This window comes from Pleurodeles waltl, chromosome 5 (assembly GCF_031143425.1).
Source record: "Pleurodeles waltl isolate 20211129_DDA chromosome 5, aPleWal1.hap1.20221129, whole genome shotgun sequence".
NCBI classification, from domain to species: domain Eukaryota; kingdom Metazoa; phylum Chordata; class Amphibia; order Caudata; family Salamandridae; genus Pleurodeles; species Pleurodeles waltl.
In genome coordinates this window covers 1,423,816,893-1,423,831,386 of record NC_090444.1, presented here as the reverse complement: position 1 = coordinate 1,423,831,386, position 14,494 = coordinate 1,423,816,893, and positions in this window count along the sequence as shown.

The window sequence follows — 14,494 nt, the reverse complement described above, 5'->3', positions numbered from 1 at the left end:
GTCCCAGCAGCGACTTCCAAGGTGGGGAAGGGACACAGAAGCAAAGAGAAGTCAGCTCAGGGCACGGAGCTTCCAGGTGAGGGACTGGTGTCACCCCTTTTGCAAGACAGGCCAGCAACCTGTATGGCGGTGGGTACCGCCGCAACACCCGCCACCTGCACCGCCACCTGCACCGCCATCTGCACCGCCATTTGCACCGCCACCTGCACGTCTGCTGCCTCTACTACAGTCACCAGCATCATCCCCAGTGGGCAGCCTTCCAAGGCTGCAGGAGACAGCCTGGTGTCTCCCTTCACAAGTGCAGACACCTGCACCACCGGCAGCATATCCGCTGCAGACACCGCCGCAGCCACCACAACCTGCCCCGTTACGTGCCCAGCCAGTGCCACTACAGCGGAGGGTGAGCGGAGCTCTACGGCGGGGACAGGGGACACCAGCGACAGTGACTCCTCCTCTGATGGGAGCTCCCTTGCGGTGACGGGCACATCTATGCCCCCCCAACAACTGGTACAGCTGCCACCCCCCTACCAGCACTGCCCTCCCAGCAGCCCCTCAATGTGTTTCCCGTGCCCGCTCACCCAGGAGGGTGGGTATCTCCTTCGCCACAGGCACGTGAGGCCCTGCCCCAGTCAGCCCTGCTGCCCTCAGTGAGGAGGCTATGGACCTCTGTTGATCCCTCACTGTTGGGCAGTCAACCATTTTGAATGCCATTCAGGGCGTTTAGAGGCATTTGCAGCAAACAAATGCGTACGTGGAGGGCATTCATTCTGGCGTGGTGGCCCAACAGAGAGCATTTCAGGCTCTGGCCCCAGGACTGATGGCAGCCATTGTCCCTGTGTCCAGCCTCCCCCCTCCAACCTCCACTACCCAGACCCAATCCCCTCTACCTCAGCCTCTCTCAAGCACACCATCAGACAAACATGCACACACAATAACACACAAAAGTGGCTCAGGCAAACATAAGCACCACACATCCCACAGGCACTCACACAAGCACCATACCCATGCAGACACAATAACATCCACTGCCTCCACTGTGTCCCCCTCCTCAACGTCCTCCACCTCCCTCCCAGTCTCGTCTCCACTCACACCTGCATGCACTACATCCTCAGCCACTACCTCCATCACCAGCACGTCTATCACCACACACCGCTCACGTGCAATCACCACCCCCACTACAATGCACACATCCCCTGTGTCCTTTCCCAGTGTGTCTGTGAGCCCTCCTCCCAAAGTACACAAACCTGGCACACACCCACTCAACAGCCATCCACCTCACAACAGCCTCCAGCCCATGCACCTTCACCCAAACTCAGCAGACGCACACCTCCTACAACCACTACCTCTTCCTCCACTCCCAAACGCCCTCCATCTTCCAGTCCCAGTGTGTCTAAAAATCTTTTCCTAGCTGACTTTGACCTCTTCCCTACACCTCCCCCCCCGCCCTTCCCCTAGGGCAAGGATGTCTAGATCCCAGCCCAGCACCTCAGCTACCAAGTCCTCATCCAGTGTGGTCCCTGCAAGTCTGGGAAAATCAAAGGGGGCACCCATCAGGGCTGCCAGTGTGCCACCTAGTGTGGCCAAGGACCAACCTATTCCACCACCTGCCAAGGTAAAGAAGGGGCCAGCATGCCGAAGAGAAAAGCTGCACCAACCACCCAGCAAGGCCTCTTCCAGAACCAAAGAGGACAGTGCGAAGGTCCCAGCAGCGACTTCCAAGGTGGGGAAGGGACACAGAAGCAAAGAGAAGTCAGCTCAGGGCACGGAGCCTCCAGGTGAGGGACTGGTGTCACCCCTTTTGCAAAACAGGCCAGCAACCTGTACGGCAGTGGGTACCGCCGCAACGTCAGCCACCTGCACCGCCATCTGCACCGTTACCTGCACCGCCATTTGCACCGCCACCTGCACATCTGCTGCCTCTACTACAGTCACCAGTCTCATCCCCAGTGGGCAGCCTTCCGAGGCTGCAGGAGACAGCCTGGTGTCTCCCTCCACAAGTGCAGACACCTGCACCACCGGCAGCATATCCGCCGCAGACACCGCCGCAGCCACCGCAACCTGCCCCGTTACGTGCCCAGCCAGTGCCACTAGAGCAGACATCAGCAGAATCCCCAGTGGGTAGGCGTCCGAGGCTGCAGGAGACGTCCTGGACCCTGTACACACTACATGAGGCACCACCACCAGCACCGGCACTACCATCAGTTTGCAGCCTAAATCGTCACAAGGAGGAGTGTGGCTCTGCCTCCATGGAGTATCATGCTACCTGTTACCGGTAAATCTCGTGGCTCAGACTCCCATGTGAGGGAATGGGAACTGCCACACCGCTTATTAAGCATCACTGGGCACCAGGCCCCCTCCAGAACCAGTGGAGAACAGCATCCACTCACCCAGTCCTTGGCAGGATGAAGCACTCTGGCTGCAAAGCCCCCTCCAGAACAAGTGGAGAACAGCATCCACTCACCCAGTCCTTGGCAGGATGAAGCACTCTGGCCGCAAAGCCCCCTCCAGAACCAGTGGAGAACAGCATCCACTCACCCAGTCCTTGGCAGGATGAAGCACTCTGGACACAAAGCCCCCTCCAGAACCTGTGGAGAACAGCATCCGCTGAAGAGACTGTGGCTTTGCACTCCCCAGGATAAAGCAGTGGGCAACCCACCCACTTGAGAGACTGTGGCTTTGCACTCCCCAGGACCAAGCAGTGGGCAAACCACCCACTTGAGAGACTGTGGCTTTGCACTCCCCAGGACCAAGCAGTGGGCAACCCACCCACTTGAGAGACTGTGGCTTTGCACTCCCCAGGAAAAAGCAGTGGGCAAACCACCCACTTGAGAGACTGTGGCTTTGCACTCCCCAGGACCAATCAGTGGCAACCCATCCACTTGAGAGACTTGAGAGGCTGTGGCCTTGCACTCCCCAGGATAAAGCAGTGGGCAAACCACCCACTTGAGAGACTGTGGCTTTGCACTCCCCAGGACCAAGCAGTGGGCAATCCACCCACTTGAGAGATTTGAAAGACTGGCCTTGCACTCCCCAGGATAAAGCAGTGGGCAAACCACCCAGTTGAGAGACTGTGGCTTTGCACTCCCCAGGACCAAGCAGTGGGCAAACCACCCACTTGAGAGACTTGAGAGACTGCAGCTTTGCACTCCCCAGGACCAAGCAGTGGGCCTGGAGACCCCTCGAGGAGCAGTGGCGTCATCCCATCATCCGGCTGAGGTGCCCCCCTCACCTTCCCCCTGAGGTGCCTGTTTTTTTCGACCTGATGCCCCTGCAGTGTTCTCTCCGTTTTGAGGCAGGTGTCATGTGTGGGCTTCGCCCATGCTTTTTGGGACCACTGGTCCATGAACATTTAATGGGACAGTGTACAGACTTTTGTACTTGCTGTAAATATTTGTATATACTGATGATTTAAAGTTATCTTGGGCTACCTGATTGTTCGATTATTACACTCATTAAAATCATTTCATTTGGTCCTTGCGTTCTTCCAGAGGGTTACGGGGTGTAAATGTAATGTTGCTGCATGTTTTTGTGTGTATGGTATTGTGGATGAGGGTGGGGGTGTTGCGTGTTGCGTGTGTGTGTCACTCTCTCTTTCCTCTCCCTCTCCGCTGTGTGCTAGGTGCAGTACTCATTGTCGTCGTCGCCACCATCTTTGATGTTCCTGGTAGATGAGGAGGTAAAGCAACATGGGCAGGACCTGTAACTCGGGCTCCATGGCGTCGTGGTTCCACGTTGAGTGTCGAGAGGTGAGTGGTTTCTGTTCCAAAGACTGTTTCCGCCGTGCTTTTGATGGCGTTGGTACCACCACGGAAAAGCTGGCGGATTGTTGCCTTGTAATAGTATGGGCGGTACATTGTCTTCCGCCTGTCTGTTGGCGGTTACCGCCGCGGTGTTTGTTTCTACCGCCGTGGCAGTCGGAGTGTTGAACTGGCTGTCTGTGTTGGCGGTTTCCGCCATGGTCGTGATTCCATTTTGTTTTACCGCCGGCCTGTTGGCGGTATTACCGCCGCTTTATCACCGACCGCCAGGGTTGTAATGAGGGCCTATGTACATGCAACACCTCCCTGCTTGCTCAAGTGCTTTGTATCCTCATCATATTGTTCACATGGTCTGATATTTCTACATGGCTAAATGTTAATTTGAAGAGAGCAGACAATGAGTTTGTGACAGGTATATGTATTGCAATGCTACTGCAAAAAAATAATTGTGACAGAAATCAACAAAAATGTGAATTGAAAGGGTCAGGCATTGTGAATGAAATCATTGGACAAGATGCCAAACCATTGGAAGTCCAAAGTCCAGAGTTCTCTGCCCATCAGAAATGTAATGTGGTTCAGGATCAGTCCACAGAGTGTATGTGTGACATAGAAAGGAGGACGTTAAAGAAGAGGTTTATTGCTGGCAGTGGTGGGTATCTTGCCATCCACTCCTCCAGGATTATTGCATAGATGTCCCTGCTTGTGAGCGAGGGAGATCAGCTGCTACAGAGGCAGGGGTGCCTATGGTTGGTTGTGCCTCTGGCAGGCCTCCCTTCCTATGGCTACCATGGATGTACTAGGGCCTCATGTGGTTGCCCCAAAGGAAGGGGAAGATTAGTTTGAAAAAGCCCTGCTCAGGGTGTATGGATAACCCTCAGCACCACCGTTAGGGAGGCCATGTTGGAATTGTGGCCCTCCATTTCTTCACATGTCCATATGCATGTCCCTCTGAAGCTGCTTCATTTTCTGGTGTTCAGACAATACCAGGCCCATCACACATTGGGTCTCCTGATAGATCCCCAAGACTTGGCAGACAGCATCCTGGCCATGCGTGGCCCCACTCTGTCAGCCCACAGCCTCCGTCTCAAACACCCTCCCCCTACGAGCCTGTGCCATTGGCACCATGTGCTCTTTCCAACTGGATCCTGGAACCTCAGTGTCCGGAGTGTTGGACCTGAAGATCCAGGATTGGGAGGCACAAGATGGTAGAAACTGTGCTAGGTACACAGGTATTGGGATGCACTGTTGCCTGTGATGTTGATGCAACATGGCTGGAAGGTGCAGTTGTGGGCACAGTGAGATTCACTTTTGCCATCTGATCCGGTTGCCCTGATGTGCCAAGACCGTCCTCCACATCCTCAAGTCCAGGAGTGTTGTGATCTCTGAGGGATTCATCCAGGGGGTGGAGTGGTAGTCTGATCTGTGGATGAGGCATAGCCCAGGAGTTATGTTCAGTTCATGTTCGACCTGTTCAGTAAGAGAGTAAATTGTTATTAGTTGAAGTGTGCCATCTACCGCCAAAGGTTTTGTGTTACAATAAGGGGAGAAATTGGTCATTCTTAAGTTGTAGGTTAGCCTATTGTGCTATGTTACCATGGTATCGGAGTACTTGGCATGACATGTGGAAATCTTTCCGAGAATATTGGGCTCAAACAGCTCAGTAGATGTGCTGATCATTTGCAGTTTGGATGAGGGAATGAAAGTGACATCTTACCAACAGTGACACCAACACAATAGAGAGGCAACATGTGCATTTCACCATTTGGAGGCCTAGTTGAATGTGATACAGGCAAACACACAACTTTGTTGTATCTGTATCTGCAGTCTTCATGTGTGCAGTGCTGAGTCAATGTGTTTGCTGCTGCTACCAATCTGCCTACTGATTCAGCTTAAGGCCTTAGGAATACGTGGTGCACAAACTTGATAAGGTGTCTTTGCTGCCCTCATTAGTTTCATTTTGGGATACCAGGTCAAAATGGAGCTAGTTAGACAGACTCATCTCTTACTTGAGTATGATCTGTATTTTGCTCACTACCAGGTGAGTAAACTTCATTTGAGAGTACACAAACAAGTGTCTTAGAGAAAGTGAACCCCGGGCTGGTGGTTGGAGTTAGAGGAACAGGGCCTATTGGGCTTTGCAGTCAGGTCACACCCTCTACTTCCCAAGACTTGACAAATGTAATACTCCCAGGTGAGTAAACTTCATTTGAGAGTTCACTAGCATATGTATTTGGGAAAGGGAAAACTGGACTGGTAGTTGGAGTTAGATAATCAGGGCCTATTGGGCTTTGCAGTCAGGTCTTCCCTCTACTTCACACGCTAGACAATGGCATACTACCTAGTGAGTAAACCTCATTTGAGAGTACACACACAGGTGTATATGGATAAGTGAACAGTGGGCTGGTGTTTGGAGTAAGAAGAACAGGGACTCCTGGGCTTTGTAGTCAGGTAACTCCCTCTACTTCCCAACACTTGACAAACTGTATACTCCCAGGTGCGTAAACTTCATTTGAGGGTTCACTTACAGATGTATTGAGGAAAGTGAACACTGGGTTGGTGGTTGGAGTTAGAGAAATAGGACCTATTGGGCTTTGCAGTCAAATCTCTCCCTCTACTTCACACACTAGAACATGGCATACTTCCAGGTGAGTAAACTTAGGCCCTGATTTATGCTTTTTTTGCACTGCATTACCGTCATTTATTGATGCAAAGGCGGCGCAAACGTACAAAATATAATTGAATTTTGTAAGTTTGCGCTGCTTTTACGTCAAAAAATTACGGTAATGCGGCCCAAAAAAAGTATAAATCAGGGCCTTAATTTGAGAGTACACACATAGGTGTATTTGAGCAAATGAACACTGGGTTGGTATTTGCAATTAGAGGACCAAGGCCTCCTGGGTTTTGTAGTCAGGTCACTTCCTCTACTTCCCATCACATGACAAATGTTATACTCCCAGGTGAGTAAACTTCATTTGAGAGTTCACTAACAGATGCATTTGAAACAGTGAACCCTGGGCTGGTGGTTGGAGTGACAGAAACATAGCTTGTTGTGCTTTGCAGTCAGGCCACTCCCTCTACTTCACACACTAGACAAATGGCATACTACAAGAAGAGTAAATTACATTTGAGAGTACATACAGTGTACAGAATTGCACTCAGGCCATTCACTCTACTTCCCAAGAAATGACAAATGTTGGGTATTACATATCTGTTGCAAGACTGCATCTAGGTTGGAGCATACATTTACATGTTGAGACATATCATGAGTCCTGTGATTTATTTTTGTTATTGAAACACTTACAGGCACTAATCGAACTTATGGCACATGATGAGCCTTGGTAGCTGTGAAGTTAGGTCCAACAATACACATTCACAGTCTTACATCTCAGATACTCTGTGTGTTTAATATTGTTTGAGTCAATGAATGACACAGTGGCAAAAGGTGAGCTGCAAGCATGCATGACATTGCAGTTTAGCAACCTTTTTTGTGTTGTTACTTACCAGACTCCACTCCCCAAGGTATTTCTGTCAAGCTGTCAGGATGCAGGATGGATAAGACCTTGCCTCCCAGGGAATGATTTGTAATGGGGCACTCGGAGGATCACAGCAAGTTTTGTTGGCCTCCATCTGTTGCCTGAAAGCCAGGAAACATACCTGCCCCTCAGGACATTCCACCTCTTCCTAATGTCCTCCTTTGTGCACAGGGTGGTGCCTACAGCATTAACTCTGTCAACAATCCTTTGCCACAGTTCTATTTTCCTACTGAGAGGAGTGTGCTGGACTTGTGTTCCAAACAATTGTGGTTCAACTCTCATGATTTCACCCACCATGACTCTCAACTCATCCACTTCGACTTTTTGTGTGTGACATGACTGAAAATAAAGTGGGAGACAGTGACAAAGTGACAGTTTGGACAAAAAGTGAAAAAATAGTAGAAGTGTGAGTGTAAGGTGAAAAATGGGTTGGGCAAAAAGGGGTGCCTTATGTGACAAAAGTACAAAAAGTACAAAAAGTGGTGTGGTCTCTGTCTTGCTGTGCTGCAGTGGAAATGCAAAGGATTATGGTCTGTGTAAGGATGTGTTTTACAGTGTGATTTGCAGGTGAGTCCACCGGGCCCATAATTGTCAGCTGTGCTGTTTTTTGAATTCATCCAAAGTGCACTGGTCTGTTACTTTGTTAAACACAGTGGTTGACCGCTGTTGGCTAACCGCTGCACGGGGACTGCCACATCGACTGTGTGTTTGTAATAGCCTTAGTGGTTGGGCCACGATGCTGACAGTGCCAGAGTAAGGACCTCCACATTAGCGGCCTGCACTTTGGCTTGGTGGGATGAGATTCTGTCTGTGTACATTGTAATACGGCATTCTGGGGACCGCTGGCACAGTGGCCTTTTTGGGACTGCCATTTTGGCGGTCTGGCGGTCCAACTGCCAAATTCATAATCAGGCTCTTGGTGTGCAGTCTAGTTTGGTATAGAAACCATTCAAAAGCAACACCAAAAGTATTCTAGATAAGTAATTTACTATTAAAGTGACTACCAGTTTTATTTTTTTCAATCCTTCCCTAACACGCCAAAAACATAGGAGACCAACTTTCAATGATTTCCCAGATTTGTTTTATAGTAGTATTCTGATTATGTTTGATCGTTTTCATAATATTATCACTGAATTCAACCCCCAGATATTTCATTAAGACATTTTGTCAATCTAGCCCAGAGGCACCAAAGACCTTTTATCACTCAGTTTTTCCAAGGCTGTACTTTAGATGTGTCTCTATTTATAATGCCTTCCAAAAACAAGGAACAAGATCACATGATTGATATTAGGGTTTTGATGGAATTTTTCAGATTTTCAGTAAATATACAAATTTCATCCACATATGTGGCCGCTTTTAACAGTAATATTATTAAGCCTTATTCATGAGATTTCTTCATTTCTCCTGATGTAATATAATAGAAGTTCAAGATAGAAACAAGGCCGGCAACAGGGCACAACCTTATCTAGTTCTTTACTCTAAATATTCCAGTAGTACCTATATAGTCTGAGTCTAGCTCTCTTTTTATCACTGTGTTAATAAAATCAGCCAGGTCAAATTGCTAGTGTCACCTTGAGAGTATCACCTGAATGATATTTCTCAATTATGTGGCAAATCAATCTGGTACTGTCACTAGACAAGCTGTTTCTTTTATCCCAACTGAGGTGGGTATTAGATAAAAATGCATATTTTCCAATCTAGTAGCTAAGATTTTAGCATATACTTTACAATCTAATTTGATTTGAAAGATTGGTCTATAATTTTTAGGTAAAGTGTGACCTTTCCCTTTTTTGGTATGAATGCTATTATGGCTTCAGCTGGAATCCCTGTTATTTCACCTGTAGTGGAGAAATGGTAGAATAGTTCCATTAGGGGAGATTGTAATGTAGACCACAAAGATTTAGAGAATTTGTAGAATTGAGCAGTATAGCGATCCGGAGAAGAGGATTTTTTAATTTTGAATTTATTGATAGCGGTAAATACCTCTACTTTGGATATGGGTACGTTGATTTTTATCTTGTTCTCGTTAGAAATTGAAGGAAGATTGAATTTACCCAGAATGTCAGTGCAATCATGAGGCATTGTTTTAGGGGTTGTGTCATTTATTTTGTATAAAAGTATTCAAATATATCCATAATGCTTTCAGAATATAGGTGATCTTTTTCTTATTTATCTTTAATAACACATAGAAAGTATTTATTGGTTTAAATTAAAAAATGAAGCCAGCATTTTTCATGCCTTATTGGCCTTGTACAATATTATACCTTTTTGAGTGTGAACACATACCCTAGCGCTTGAGCTTCATTTTGTGTTGTATTCTTAATTTCTGTTATTCAATACGATCAACAGATTGTTATCTTTAGATTTCCTGTGTCAGATCTCAAGAGGTTTAATCTGATTTTCTAAATTGTTCAACAAATATTTTCTAATGCTGATCTGTTAGAAATTCTCTAATAGTGCCATTTAGTGCTCCCAATTTTATGACAGGACAGGTATCTTGCCTTTGGTTGTTTTTAAGGACATTTTGAACTTGTTCATTTATCTTGTTTTGAAATTCTGATTTTTGTAGGATCTCAACATTTAACCTGCAAATGCTTGTCCTCTTATCGTTGGACCCCGGGGAATTGTTAGCACACTGCCTGAGTGACCTGATATATGTGTTTATTCAATTGAGGTTTGATCTACATGTTGTATATCATTACTAGAGATCATGATGTAGTCAATTATGGAATAGGAGAGGTGTGGAAAAGAGAAAAAAGAGAAGTCAATGGTATCTGGGTATTGTAATCTCCACCTGTCTTTTAAATTGTGTTTTGAACACAGCTTTTTCATGGATGTATGAGGTCTAGGTGGTCTATATTTGCAGCAAGAGGAGTTACCTAGCATGTGCATGCACTCCATATGGGGGTTGAAGTCACCACCCAACAAAATTATAGAGGTGTTAGGAATGGCCTCCCTGTTTTTTATTGGTTTGACCATAATTTAGGGTTATCCCCATTAGACACGTATATGTAATTAACAATAAACATCTCTACCTTCTTCATTCATTTTAGATTTAACTTATCTGCCCTCCTCATCTGTGGTGTTAGATATAATGGTGATGTTCACCTTTTTTGCTTTCACTGGGATTATCCTACTTTTTTGCCTCAGCCGGAGAGGAAACTACATCTCCAATCCATCTGTTGCTAAGGAATAGTGCTCCTTTTAAACAATTTTACATTCTTGCATAAGTATGGTGCCCTCTCAAAATCTGTGGCATAATTTGTGATTTTGCATTTTTTACTGGACAGTTTAAACACCTTGAGTTAAGTGAAATACTTTTAAAGTTATTTATCACTAATTCTATGAGTTAAAAAGAATGATACAGCCCAAATCTTGAAGACAGACCTAGTTTGCATATCTTTTTATATGTCAACATCAATAATGTACATGGGAGAGAAATACAAATATTGACATTAGGTTATCATTGTAGCCAAGTCATAGCTGACATTCATTTAATATGGCATATTCCTGCCTTTGCCATTTGACACTGTGCAACAAGTTGTCTTACTGCATTAGGCTGTGTCAAGTATTGATAAATCTGGCCCAATGTTTATTTGGTGCTGGGGTGTGCTTTCCTTCACTTGACAGGATGCCTTGGGGGCTCTGGTCGGCAAATATGTGCAGTTCAAATGGTGCTTCCTTGTCACAGTTAGGTATAGTTCACATAGGGGTCTGCATCTACTTAGCCAGACTTCAATCCCAATATGAGTGAAGGCTGACCCAGAAGTGATTAGTAATGGGCAACAAGGAGGCAATGATCTCTGTGGGATCACTTTCAAATTAAATTTGCTGTGATGTTGAATACAGACACGCCTGACACCCTTATATGATTTTGGTCATCTGCCTCATTTGGCTATTGAGGACTATCAATGATGTATGAATTGTCTTTGGTAGTTTATTGTTCAGTTTTAGAATGTTTATAGAGTCCAACATTTGCCTAGTTTTCCTTTTCACCACAGTAGTGGTTGGCACTACAGACGTGTGTGGATGTTGTTGTCTTTGTTGTCTTTGGGGGTCATTAGGAGTTTGGCCGATGAAAACATTTGATTGTCAATCTCCTTGACCGGCCCTATTACAACTTTCCCAGTGGGCTGACCGACAGAAATCAGGGGTTCCACTGGACAGCCCAGTGGAAAAGGTGTGGCAGCATTGTTCCAGGCTCACAATGGAGCCTGTGGCAATATTGCCTCACGTAGGGTGCACTAGCACCCTTGCAATGCACACTGTCTGCACAGCACAGCAGACAGTGTGCATTTCGAAGGTACTGGGAATGTGGACCCCTGCACTGCCCATGTCATTGGCAAGGGCAGTGCAGGGCCCCACATGTGGCCCCTGCATTTGTTCTCTGCCAGCCTCGTCATGGCAGCCACGCCACTGTGAAAAGGCAGGCGGAGAACAAGGTTGTAATCAGCATGGCGGCGCTGACTTCAGCGCCGCAGTGGCTGATTACTGTCAGAGTCACCAGATCCTCGGGGTCTGTGCACGGTCCCAATACTTCCACCACAAGACAGCTCCAATACTCTGATTAGATTTATCACAGAGTCTAAGAGAGTCCAAGTGGAGACCTGTAGGAAGCAAAAGGTTAAAACACACAACATCAAAATTACATCTCATGAAATCAATACTAGGCTATGACTCTAAGCATCATCATTCTGAAAACATGAACAACCTAAGAATAGACTTAAAATTACTAGGTTCCAAGATGACTGTGAGGGAATCAAGAGAGGTTAAATTAAACTTTCAAATTCAAGTACTTTCCTTTGCACGAGAATCAGGAAAAACAATCTGGATAAATTCTGAACCATCCTATGAATCCTTTTTGAGAACACATATTAGGAACACACAACATTACATCTAAAACTCTGGCCTTTCTTTCTCTCTCTAAATGTTGGAACATGAATTGCACACGTTGCAGATTTTCACATAGGTATTAAACACCATAGAAGGATTGTGCACCATGAATAACACAACGTAGATTCAAGGAATAAATCACAAGACTTGTCAACTCGAGTACTACCAAGCAAATGCCTTAGAATGGTAGCGCACAATTAATAACATGAATTAGGCATGAGGAAAGAATCGTGCACCTTGCTGATTCGAAGGCCACCATGTAACTGTCAAGAAATGGTAGCGCACAATGAATAACATGAATTAAACACGGAGAAAGAATCGCGCGTCTTGCCGATTCTAATAACAGCATGCAAATGCCACAAAAACGCCCAAGCGCACATTCACACGCACAAGAGTAATTAGTTAATTATGTAAGAATTAGGCCCAAGAATTCGAGCGTCCTCGATAACGGAGACGGGGGCCCAGCCCAACCTCTGTCTTACCGCCCTGAACAAGGATCACCAATGAAGAATGAAGGGCAGAGGCCTGGAAGATCAAAATAGGCCACCGGAACAGGAGCTCAGGAAGTTGCTGCTGCTCTGCACCGGGACCTCTGAATAGTGAGCACGTGGAGCTGGGCTGGCTCCCTTTTATAGAGCCTTGGCCCAGCCCACAACCACACCCAGGCATGCTGCAGGGAAAGCTTCTAGAAGGCCCTGGAAAGGGACCACACCCTGACACACTCTGAAAGCCTGCAGCAATACATTGCAAATGAACAGTATTTATAAGCACCTTAAAAATAAGTCTTCAGGATTGAACTCTGCAATGCAAAAGGTTAAACAACAACATATCAGCACAATGCATAAATTACGTTATCTTGAGAGTGCTGGGTTTTTGCATTCTAGTCGCCCATAGAGCACGCACTGCCCTGGTGTTGACAATTACAACCACGACTGCCGTCATCACATCAGGATCACAGATCCTGGCAGAGACAGCTGTTTTTTGGCGGTCCAACCGCCAAACTCTTAATTTGATGGTTGGACCGTCAAAGCCATGACCCCCAGACTTGTAATTAGGCCCTTTATTGTTTCTTGGGGATGAAGTGGTTTGTTGTGCTGAGGTGCTAGCTGCCCCCTTTCTTTGGGCTTGTCATGCTGCACGTTGCTTAGCTTTTGTAGAATCATGCAATTCGCCCATCTGTCTGTACCATCCATCAATTGCTTCCATCATCTTAGAAATGAAAAAGGTATACATTAATACAGAAAGGTAATGGGTCAGTGTCACGTTGCTAACTAATATATTGCCCACCTCTGGTAAAGTCTTCAGATCCAAAACTTTGTAAATTAAAGGTCTTGGTCCTATGTTGAATATGTATGTATTTCCATTTATCATTTAACCCTAACCATGGTATGTGCTAGTCTAATAACTAACATGGCCCATGTTGGGTGTGTAACAAGGTGATATTAGCTCATGCTTTCAGAGAGTAATACCAAACGTAATGACAGGACAGAAGACTGTCCACTTCACATTAGTATGCACCATCAAAACAACTAGTGGTAGAACTAATAGACATAGATTTGTTTTAATTACTGCCCAATGCATCCGCTTGGTAGTTCCTCTGTTTCTGAAAGGCAAAATGAAAAACCTCTACCTCATGTTTGCTTCTGGGTGTAGTGAGCACAACAGGCACTCAAGTTGTGTTACTTTCACTGCAGTGTAATGTAAAAACGAACTCATAAAGTACATACATATAAGTACATATAGTACATAAAGACCACGAGCAACAGTATCCGGCGGCCCCAGAAGACCAGAGGACCCCAAGAAGAGGAGGATAGTAACTGTCAAAACGTAGTCCCAAAGTTATTAATATTTATGGTTGAGCTTGTATCGTTTTTTTGTGACGCACCAAGGAAAAATTATTCTTACCTTTCTTTGAGCAATGCCAACCACAATTTTTCTAGCTTTGTGAGGCTTTGAACCACAAAAGAAACACAATGCAATTTACAGTGTTGCTTTATATTACCTTGGGGCACGTAGCATTCTATGTTTGGTTCATGGGCATTTCCATGCACTTAGTCATGGTTTTTGATAGAATCTAATTTTTAACAAGACATGCAAAATATGTTTTCAATCAAATGGTGATCATACCAGAGGTTGCCTCAAAAATATAAATTTCCTAAATAGTGCTTGTTATGGCCTCTTTTGATATGAGATGTATTTTCAGCACACATGCAAAATGGAAATAACCTCAGAGGATGGTATTTGTGCAGGAAGGAACTCTTTCCTGCAAACAGTTTATGCTGACCACAACACAGGCACCCTTGCCACATG